Here is an 11,367-nt window from a genome sequence, read left to right as displayed (position 1 = left end):
GAAACCTCAATTAAGTTAGGGACTATTCGACAACCTATTTAATTGCTGGGAATTTAGTTTCCAGAAATAGAAACATAAGGAAGTCAATGGACCACAGCTCAGCTTGTAGAATTCTTCAGGTCCCATTCCTCACTCAGTCTCCTCTTGACATTGAGGCTGTGACTTCTTTATGGGTCTGTGGGTGTCTAGAGGGTGGTGCCTGGTGACATGAAGAAACCTCACAGAGTGACCTTGAGGCAACACGTTTTTTACATCCTGGTGAAACCTGTAGCAACACTTAGTGGGCACCCAAGCCTTTGGCCCATCTGCAGTTAGTATGGCACTGAGATGTTGTCTTTGCCTTCTGCATCAGTCACCAGTGGAGCTGAATGAAGAACTCAGCTGACCTCTAGACTCTGCGGACCAGGCCTGTGTTGTTAAAGGGAGCTCTGACCCCACAAGTCCTTTTAATTCAGGAGTTCCTACAGATGTTTCTCTCCTTGATAGTGTATTGGTGGACAGGGCTTCTGTAGGATTGTTTTTCTTATTATTTTATATCATAGTCTTTTTACTCACATGGATGCCATTGTTCCCTACTCTAGTGAAGTCATAGAGGAAGCCTCTCCAAGTCAAGTGCTGAATGGAAATGAAACAATCTATTCTAATAAAACGCACACTGTTTTCTTTTCTTTTGCCTCTCAGTTGAGTGCTCAGCTTGAGTTAATTTCCTGCTGATAACAGCTGATGTAGTATCTTCGGTATTTCATTGGCACAACTGTAAAAGTGAGCAAACCAAACGAGAGAAATTAAAGCATAACCCAGTTGCCTGCCTCAGGTGCTTTAAGGAAACTCTGAAATATATGTAAGCTGAAATCAAGTTCTCAATAGTAGTGAGAAGCATGCATTCTATTTTTTAGAGCTATTTAGTGCAAAGCAGAGTACAGTGAAGGGAAAGGAAAGGAAATGGCGTCTTCTGTTTTGTGATCAACATTCTTCCCCATTCTGCATGGTGTGGCTCATGCTTATGAATGCTAAAAATATGGTGTGTTTAGCTGTAGGCAACCAGCATTTATTCAGTGTCTACTGAGTGCTAGTCATCATGCTAGGAGTTAGGGAAATGAATTAGACACAGTTCATGCTCTCTTTAAGAGTGGGAACCAGGTAAACAGAGAAGTTATGCATCAGTAGGAGTTTATACAAACTATAGAGAAGGGAGTAATTTACCAGAGAGGATGGAATTTGAAGATTGGATAGGATTTCATCTGGAAGAAAGTCAACTGAGGTGCATTCTGTATGCAAAAGGTACAGCATATGTGGAAATATAATGACAAACTAGTAGGGAATGTGCAGGGAGCAGTAAAAGAGCTGGTCCTAGTTGTTGGAGGACAAGGGCCAGGAGCGAAGCTGGAGATGTCATAGGAAATATTGCCAAAGAGGTAAACAAAGAGGAGATTGTGAGGAGCCGGTTAGAATTCACTGTGTGCTCAGCACTAGGGTAAGCCCTATGGATGATACGAAAGACTACTGAGACTCTTCTGATGGTCTCAAAGATGTGTGAGCAAACTGAGAAGGGAACCCAACATACACGAGAAAATGAGAATACAATGAAGAATGCAATGATGTGTTATTGACTCTAGGTGTGGTTGGAATTCAAAGAAGGTGCAGAAATCAATATAATCTGGAATAGTCAAGGAATTAAAGAGAAGGTTAGAATTGCACTGCCCCTGGGAAAATGGGAAGGCTTAGATCAGTAGTTCTAAACTGGCACCAGTACTACTTCCTGGCAGGCATTTGGAAATGTGCAGATTTATTTTTAATTGTCACGATGGGGACTAGAGAGAGTCACATTAGATAGTCATTGGGCCAGACATGCTAAACACTCTGCAATGCCCAGAAGTTACTCAATGCAGAATTGTCCGTCTCAAAGTCTAATAATGCCCCATTCAGGAGCACTAACTATATAAGTAGAGGACAGAGAGTAGATTCAAGCTGGTAAAAATGAACAGAAATGAGGCTCATAGGCACACATCACTCTAGGTCATTAATGAGATTTATTTGATGACAGGGACATCAACTTTATTCTGTTTCTAAACTTTTTGAATTTCTCATTATCTTTCAGAAGTGTTGTGATTAAATAGGCATTTTTTAAATAGGGTCACAATCTCTAGTAATATTAGGGTTTAGATGGAGAACATAAATGGGCAAATTGGAGATTTAATGGGAACTCAGTGCTGCAAGGTACTTCTGGATGCTTGGGAGCTCAGCACTGCAGCCAAACCACTGCCTCACCGAGTGGCTGGTACCCATTCTCCTGCCACGGACCATCCTGTGTAGGTGAATCCAATTCTCAGGTCAACTGTCCCGCCTCTCTTCTGCGTGGACTGTGAGTTCTGCACACACTGAGTTTCTCAGCTTCTTCTCAACTTCATCCTTCATCACGAGTTGCCATGTTTCTATATGTCACCGTCAAACAGCCTGAGATTGTGTCTCAGAGCGGTTTGGCAATGGGCTTCTTTCCATGATGGGCAAAGCCCCAGTGGCAGTCCACCTTAGGGGCCACTGGCTGCCTGACTTGTGGGCTGCTTGTTTTGCAACCTTGAGTTAGATCATCTACTCTCTAGTTGGCTATGGACAGAAGGATGTGGTCATAAGTACAGAGTAGGCAGAGCCATGCAAAAGAAACTGGGCAGCACCCCCAAATCAAACACAGTGGACATCTGACAGTGACTCTGGCTTGAATGAAATAAGAACTGTGACACAGTTCAGTGGAAGTGGGACTGCAGGATCCGCCATTACCACTCACAGTTAACCAGAAGCCAACTTTGATGAGCACATGACACGGAATAAACTGCTAACCATTTAGAACTCGTGTCATCACATTTATACATACAGAGTGTGGTCACTTTTAAGTTCGGGTGGTAATGTTTTCAAATATAAAGATCGGTGGACTCATTCTCACTTCATATTCAACAACTACAAAATTTAACTCAGATTTATCCCAACATTAAATTACTCTCCAGGCCTCTCTATTTCCACCTATAATGATAGAGATTTTATAGGAATTATGGAACTTATTGTTGAAAGAAATAGATCACAGTAGTGAATTGCAAATATTCTAGGCCTCACTTGTTAGAATGCCCCAGGGTCAAGATTGGTGGACAAAAATATTTTAACAACCATATAAAACCAAGTTTATAACCTGGTGGCCTGCCAGCCAAATTCAGACCAGAATTGTTTGCTATGTTGGCCGGCACTGTGCTTTGTGAGTATTTGAATTGAAATATATGTTGATAGGACACATAGAGATTTCAGTAGTCTGCACCAGTCCAGAAGACCCCAGCTAAAGAAAAAGCCAAGGATGAGACTCTTGGGAGACAAAGTGAAGGTGTAGCAGCAGGGAAGGGCAGGATGAGAAAGTCAGGTGGGAGCATTTTGTTTGGTTTATCATTTAAAAGCTTACACTTCATTTCTTTTAAGGTGATTGTGCTCACCAACCACTGTCTGACACCTACCATCACATGGCCGTCTCTTTCACCTACATGCAGGACTGGTCTAATGGGAAAAGTAAATGTGCACTTAGAAGTCTAATTAGAACACATAATGTCAGCAGCACCATGCTGAAAGCCCCATTAACCATCTTATGAATGCCCAAGAGCGCCCTGCCCATGTTTGGAGTGACACATTTTGGCTCGCCTGGTGACAATTAGGATCAGACCCAGGACACTGGAGACTGTGCACTGCATCCCATATGGTCAAGCCTGTAGGTGGATTGCTCCCCTGGTGGCTGAAACTCAATGAGAAAGCTCCGAGTAAGAATTAGACAAAAATGATGGAGAATGCAAATTAGCGCACTATGGATGGAAGTGCCTCCTGTATGGGTGCATTATGGATTGGATTCAACTGTCAGATGGTTATGTATTATTCATGATCAAATTCAGGGTAAAGATACCAGATGGCAAAGGCATATTCATGGTCAGATCATAGTTGTTAGATTAATTATACATCTACATAAGAATTGGATAATAATAATTTAGACTGCTCTCAAAAGGATACTCTGTAGATCATCTAATCAAAAGTATTTTTAAAATAAGATGCCTAAGTTATTAGGTGACATTAAACATTTTATGTTGCCATAAGTTACTTTTCAAGAAGACTCTGTGGTAACATAAAAATATTTTCATATTTCACTAACCTATGGCTGGTGGTAACAATGTTATTTCTTAAAAGGGATTGCAAATGATTTACACTTAGCTAGAATGTCAAGGTACAGGCAAAAGTGTTAGACAATAAAAATGTCTGTGTCTGCATCGTTGTAACTCATCATGTACAAAAAGGCTCTCTGAACTTGGGTCTCACCTGTCTATTATCAGCCTCCCTGTGTGCTGGTCTCTGGGTGCTCCCATCTTGTCCCCCCACCTGTTTGTGGCTGACCTGCATGGATTATGTCAGTCCTCTGAATTTTAGTTGGTTGCTGATGAGGAGCACAAATGGGAGCAGGATTGTGAGGAGGGAGTGAATATTCCTTTGGATCCCTCCCTGCAAGGTCATCTCGTGCTGGCTGTCTCCAGCACCAAGGCCACTGCCATTCTCAAGTGGTCCTCTCCCCATGCCTGTCTCTCTGGGCTCAGGAAACTTAATGGATTGTTGAGGTTTTCTGCTATTACTACCTCTGGGGTTCTACACTATCCCTTGTGGTTTCCCTGTGTCCCACCCACACCTCTGCAAATCGTTCTTTTATTAAATTCTTTCCAAGTACCTACTCTGAGTGTGCCATCTGCTTTTTTGCTAGTATCTAGACTAAAATGTACCCTAAACAAAGAATCATAGGATCAAAGAATATTTTAGTTTTAAAGGGACATGGAGATGATCTATTTAATTCTTCTCATTTTATCGGTGAGGAAACTCAGGTAGAGAGATGTTAATAAATTTATCTAATCACCAGCTATTATATGACAGTTTAGGGACCAGAATCCAGATCTTCTGCATCTCCAACAGAACTCTTGGCAGCGGGTCTTGGGGACAACAGAAGGTATTCACTGAAGGTGTCTATCTGGGGCAGTTAGCTCAGAGGGTTGGCCAGTGGAGAGATTTTCTACATACAATTAATTCTGGTAAGGATATTTTCAGGGGTTCCAGGGAGGGACTTAGTGAGGACACTGGCAGTATTCAAAATCCAGAAATCCAAACAATAATTTTTTTTCCATGGTGACACAAAAAATATGGAACACTTCACGAATTTGTGTGTCATCCTTGTGCAAGGGCCATGCTAAACTTCTCTGTATCATTCTAATTTTAGTATATGTGATGCCGAAGCAAGCAACAAACAATGATTCCTTTTTTAAACAGTTTCTAACGATCCTGGCTAAACTTGGTTCCCAGCATTTTACCCCAGTCAATATGGATGATAAAGGGGAAATGCATAAAGTGGGGCTTTTAGTTCTTAGCCCCTCGTGTTCTCCATAAACAGGTGGTGGGTATGGGCACAGAGATGGTTGCAATTAGGTGAAATACATGTTAGAACACAGGCGTGAAGGCGTAAAGATAAGGCTAAAATAATTACCATGAATTGAATGTCTGTGTGCTAGGAACTGCACTGAAGGTTTTACAGTCATTATTTTCTCCAATCCTGCCCATAATCTTCATTTTACAAATGAGCAAATTTAAGCAAATATTGTATCTATAGTGAGTAGAAACCAAGCCCCAGAGGAGACCCAGAGTTCAATACACATTGAGAATACAGTAATAGTGGTAATAAGGATTATGAAATGTTGATTATTGCCCATTGCCGAGTCAGATCTGGGAATCAAAAAGAAAAAAAGATCAAGAAAAAACTGGAAGGACTAGTTGCTGCCATAGTTTTTGACCCTATGGGCTGTTGGGATGTGAGCATAGGGAAGAAACAGATGACTACGAGGTCTGACAAGTAAGCTTGGAAACTCATCCTAGAAAAAGGGCTGCAGGCCTCCTTGCTGAATGACACTGTGGTCACCTTCGTAGTTCTCCCCTTGGGAAGCTGTGCACTAACATCAGAGCCTAGTCCATCCTTCAAAACAATTTTGGAACACTTTTTCTGGAAAGGCCTCAAAGCTGTTGTCACATTACCCTTGATGTCCTGAACGTCATCAAAATATCTTCCTTTCAGTATTTCCTTTATCTGTAAAGAAAAAGTCATCAGGGGCCAGATCAGGTGAGTACTGTTATTTGTTTACTGGCTGAAAACTCCCTCACAGACAGTGCCGTGTGAGCTGGTGCATCATCCTGATGCAAGAGCCATGAATTATTTGCCAAGATTTTCAGTTAAGATTTTCCTATTTACCAATGGTTACTTGGCCTGCTATACTTCTCACTGTTAGCCAATGATTTTGATGCAAAATTTAATAATTTTTTCAATGTTTTTGTCATTTCTTATTACTGGCCACCCTGACCTCTCTTTATCAGGGATTTTTTCTCTCTCCTCAGAAAAATGTTTAATTTGCAAACTACCATTTTCTTCATGGCATTATCCCCATAAACTTGGACGAACACAACATGTCCCCGATTTCACTTCCACTCTTGCCAAGGTTAACAAGAAATATAGTGTTTGGTTTTTTGCTCTAATTCAAGCCCTGACATTCTTGCTATAGCCCCCAGAAACATGTGACAACAATAATGAACACCACTCAGCAAGATACCACCACATGTTGACATGAACACAACTACACAACTGTGAGACACTAATACACTAAGGTTATGAAACATTCCTGAGTTTTTGTACATTGCTGTCAATGTAAGTGTACAGTGGCAAGTTCATGGACTTGATTGTCAGACCTTGTAGAATATAGTTTGAAACGTGTTATGACCTGCAGGGACAGGGTATTATAGGGCATTACAGAGCAGTAAACCATCAACACCTACAGAGAAAAGCCCGGGGCAGTGAAGCTCTAATAGAGGAAGCCATGTAAGAACTGAGGGATGAAGAGGAGTTAGCAGGTGAAGTGGAAGGGAAATGTGTTTTCAGGTAACATGAGGAACATATGCAAAAACCTGCTGCTAAGGGAACTCCTGGCACATAATCACAAAGGCAGAGGAAAGTTTAGGAGAGGGAGTCTCAAAAGCTAAGTCAAAGACAGGACCTGGAAGGTCAGGTTAAAGAACTTCAATTTTTTTCCCTAGGAGAATTAGAGAGACACTGAGGGTATTAAATACAGAGATGACAAGACCAGATTTTCAGAGCTTATCAATTCTTAGAGGCTGATCTGATCATCAATTTTATTAAGCAAATGAAAAAAAAACCCATGCCCTTTAGGGCAGGTCTACAGGCAACAGGCATGAGGTTGAGCTGGCTGATGCCCATGGGTGTTAATTATCCCTGCCTGAGAGCCAGGCCCCTCCAGGGATCCCTGGAGTTCTATCACTGACTGTGCTTCACTGCTTGTTCTATTTGACACGCTCAGCCTCACTTCAAGTAATTTGTATTTACTTTTTATCTTGCTTCCTTTAGATTTTTATCCTTTAGATTTTACCCTGCTTTAAAAGGGAAAACTCAAGATATTGTTCAACAGAAATGGGGAATTATTTTCATAAAGTGAGATTTTAAGTAGTTGCCATCTCCTTTCAACTAAACTCCTCTGTGTTTTCTTTGCCTTTCTTTTCCCTATTCAATGAGAACCATCCCTGAAGTGGAACGATGATTCAAGATCTGTAATGGCCTTAGGTAGACTTGGACTTGAGCTTGAGTTTGGATCTGGATATGAGCTACAACCAGAAATCGCCCAACTCTGAGACCCACAACATTCATAGGAAAGGTATTTCTAGGCAAGAAGGGAGGCATGAAATGTGAAAGGGTACAGGACTTAGAATTTTGCTGTTCAGAGAGGTTACTTAAAATATGTTTGCTGAATGAAAAAGTAAGGGCTTGGCTATTCCTTCTAATGAAGTCATGAAATAACACATACCCTTACATGTGAATTTTCTCCTTTTCTTGCTGCTTTCTCTTTATATTCCGTTCCCCTCTATTAAAGGAAAAATCCTAGTTACAAACCACCGATTTGATCTCAGAACTCACAAACAACTGGGTTATAACCTGTAGTTTGAGAAACACAGGTATAGAGTATTTAACCAAAATGTATTTTTTCTAGCATTCCCCACTATGGCAAAGAACATAATTCCACCTGAACTAAGGAGTTACTAACTCCTGCCTAATTGCTTCAGATGTGTGAGGATTGGTGAATATGTCTAAAGATTCATGCTTCATTAGAAGGGTAGCAATATTATTGCTAAAAAAAAAGCCAGGTCTTTATGCGGCTGTGAGATGATGAACTCTTGTACGCTACCCTGTTTGGGGGGGAGTTTAGGAGTGTTTGAAGTAGTGTTACAAACAGAGTTACAAAAAGGGAGTTACTCCTCTGACCAAAGCAAAAGCCATGGTAGACACGTTGCTGGTCACTAACTCCAAACAGCTATAAGGACTCCAAGTGCTGAGATCAGAGGAAGCTGTGGAACTGGGCACAGAGGAAAAAGTGCTGTTTTTGTTTCTAAAATAACTGGCAGTATGCATTTTTCAGTGTCTATTAAAAGGAGCAGATGCACTTAAAATTATTGTTAATTATACCTTAATCCTAAAGAAAGTGAATGAACAGAGACTTGAGGATTTTTCATGCTGTGACGGAGGTATAAAAAACCTTTTCATTGCTGGCTGGTGTGGAATAAAAACATGGAAATGATTTGACCCTGAAAAAAGAGTCAGAACAGTGAAGGAAAGAAGGTAAACTTCAATAGAAATAACTGGAAAAAAAGAATTTTTCTCTTAGCCATATAGGACTAAGAGGTTTTCCCCAATTCCTTAGTGAGGGAAGAACTAACACTTGCTATCAGAAATTCAACATGTGTGGTGTTTATTATGTGCCATCCTACTTTAAATGAGTAGTCAACATTATGTGGCTCCCCTTTGGCACTGTGAACTTAGTCATTTTCACCCAAGGGTTTGTGCAGGCTTCAAAAATCATGAGTCTATGACTCAGATCAAAGCTGACAATCCACTCTTACCTGGTTCTGTCCTCATGCTGCAGTTTGAGGATTCATTATGAGTGCAGTTTTTGCTTTGTCATCAAATAATACAACTTTTTTTTTTTTTTTTCTAATTTTTTGAGACAGAGTCTCACTCTGTTGCCCAGGCTAGAGTGCTGTAGAGTCAGCCTAACTCACAGAAACCTCAAACTCCTAGGCTCAGGCAATCCTCCTGCCTTAGCTTCCCAAGTAGGTGGGACTACAGGCACCTGCCACAACACCTGACTAGTCTTTTTTATTTTTAGTAGAGATGGGGTCTCGCTTTTGCTCAGGTTGGTCTTGAACTCCTGAGCTCAAGTGAGCCTCCTGCCTTTGTCCTTCTAGAGTGCTAGGATTACAGGCATGAGCCACCATGCCTGGCCAAGCTATTATAACTTTTAAACAAGATTTTCTTTCCTTTAGAACTTCAGTTATTAGAGAAAGAAATGAATTAACATCTTTTGAAAGATAACATATTCCAGAAGCTTTATACACATGTCCCTTGATTCTCACAACCAGAATCTTAGTTGATTATTCTTATATATATTTTGTGGAAGAAGAAACGGGGGCTCATGTAATTTTGTGACCGTATAGATCACAGAAGCTTGATTTGAGCTTAGTTTTTCGTTTCCCTAAAGTTTGTACTTTTTCCATTAGTTCATGAAAACATCTAATCTTCACAAAGCTTACACTTCACTATTTTAGACATAAACATGAGATAACAACTTTAATAAATTAATATATGTTAAATGTTAAAAAAAGTGAGGGTTGAGGGTCAATCGTGTTGAAATAGATAGAATTAGTAAGCCAGGGCAAATAAAATTTGCAGATAAAAGCCCAGTTTCCATTCGGGGAGGTACAGAGCTGGAGAGTTTCTTTCACATCACTATGCTGGAAAACAAAGCCAGATGACTTGCACATTCATGACTTTTCTTAAATGTCAGAGAGCCTATCACAGGGAGACCACCTGAAATATTCAGAGAGAGAGAGGCCACTGCAGGGAAAGGCAAGAAATGAGCCAGACTGGCCTGGTGTGGACAAAATGGACATATGTGATAATTCAAGCAAAAGAATAATGTTAATATTGGATTGTAACTCAAAGAATGAAAAAAATCCTTATACAAATAAATAACTGAAGAAATATATCAATGGGCAAGAAGGGATAGATTTGCCCTGTAGAAAAATTGCAAATAATATGTAGTAGTGAAGGAAAAAGGGAAGTAGAAAAAAAATCACCATTAGAACACAGTAAAAATTGAAGTAAAAATTGCCACAATTCTGCAGTTTCAATGCCATATGCTTAGTTTAAAACTGTGAAGTTTATCCATTTATGGAAAACTTCTTACGATTGTTTGGGTTCTTCCATCTAATTACTAACATCTTTCATCAACTCTAAAGAATGATCACCTATTACTATATCTCTTCAAATGTTGCTTCTTCCTTACATATATTTTTAGAATGGTGATTAAGTAAATAAAGAATCTTCTCCTCAACCCTTTGTTTTTTAACTCCTCTTTTATATTTTCCATGTCTTTGCCCTGGGTCACTTCTCAATATGTATTTTCTGGTGCTTGAATTCCTTTCTCAGCTGTGTCTAATGTGCTAATCTGTCCACACCGTTTAAATCTCAATGATTACATTTTATACTTCGTTTATATGTTATTTATAATTTGTTTCATCTTATATTGTCACATGTATGAACTGATAAATTTATTCATAAAATCTGGGTATGGCTTGAGATGTTGCTATTCATTCCCTGTTATTAATAACCTGGGTTACTAAGCTAGCATACAAAAATCCAAAATATCTTGAAGAAATGACAATGAACAATGTTTTATATACAGGTATGCTCCTTGTTATATTTGAGACTTGCTTTATAAAAAAGATTTGTAGTTTATTTGAAATTCAAATTCAATGGATTTTTTAAAAAACCTTCAGATTAATATGAGGGTACAAATGTTTAGGTTACATTGTTTTCATTTCTAAGGTAAAATTCAAGTTGTATTTGAGTCTTTCTTCCGGGGGTGTGCTGAACATCCTCAAATTGTGCACATTAAGTGAGATCCCTCCAACCACTCCCCCCCTTCCTCTCCTATTTGCTAGACTATACTTGTGTTTTTAATATTGTGTGTGCATGTAGTTGTTTTTATAATGCTTTCATATTAGTACTGAGTATATTGGATACTTTTTTTCCTTAGTGGATGTTTTGTAATTTTATTTGCTAAATCTGGTAACTCTAGGAAATGTTGAGGCATTGCGCTGAGTAATGCGACACCTCTTACTAATTAGCAACAGAATGAAAACAGGCATCTAGACCAACAGAGTGGAGTAGAGAACCCACAAGTAAATTCACATATTTAGAGC

At 39.6% G+C, this 11,367-nt stretch overlaps 1 non-coding gene across 1 annotated transcript; it reads right to left on the bottom strand.

Moving 5' to 3' along the window:
* Nucleotides 1–5,192: 5,192 nt before the first annotated feature.
* On the bottom strand, nucleotides 5,193–5,297 carry LOC128585119 (U6 spliceosomal RNA). The gene has a single exon (XR_008379865.1). It is a non-coding gene; the product is annotated as a U6 spliceosomal RNA (small nuclear RNA).
* Nucleotides 5,298–11,367: the final 6,070 nt, after the last annotated feature.

Source organism: Nycticebus coucang, chromosome 4 (genome assembly GCF_027406575.1).
Source record: "Nycticebus coucang isolate mNycCou1 chromosome 4, mNycCou1.pri, whole genome shotgun sequence".
NCBI classification, from domain to species: Eukaryota; Metazoa; Chordata; class Mammalia; order Primates; family Lorisidae; genus Nycticebus; species Nycticebus coucang.
The sequence above is the reverse complement of the archived record's forward strand: the minus strand, read 5'-3'. Positions and strand labels throughout refer to the sequence as shown.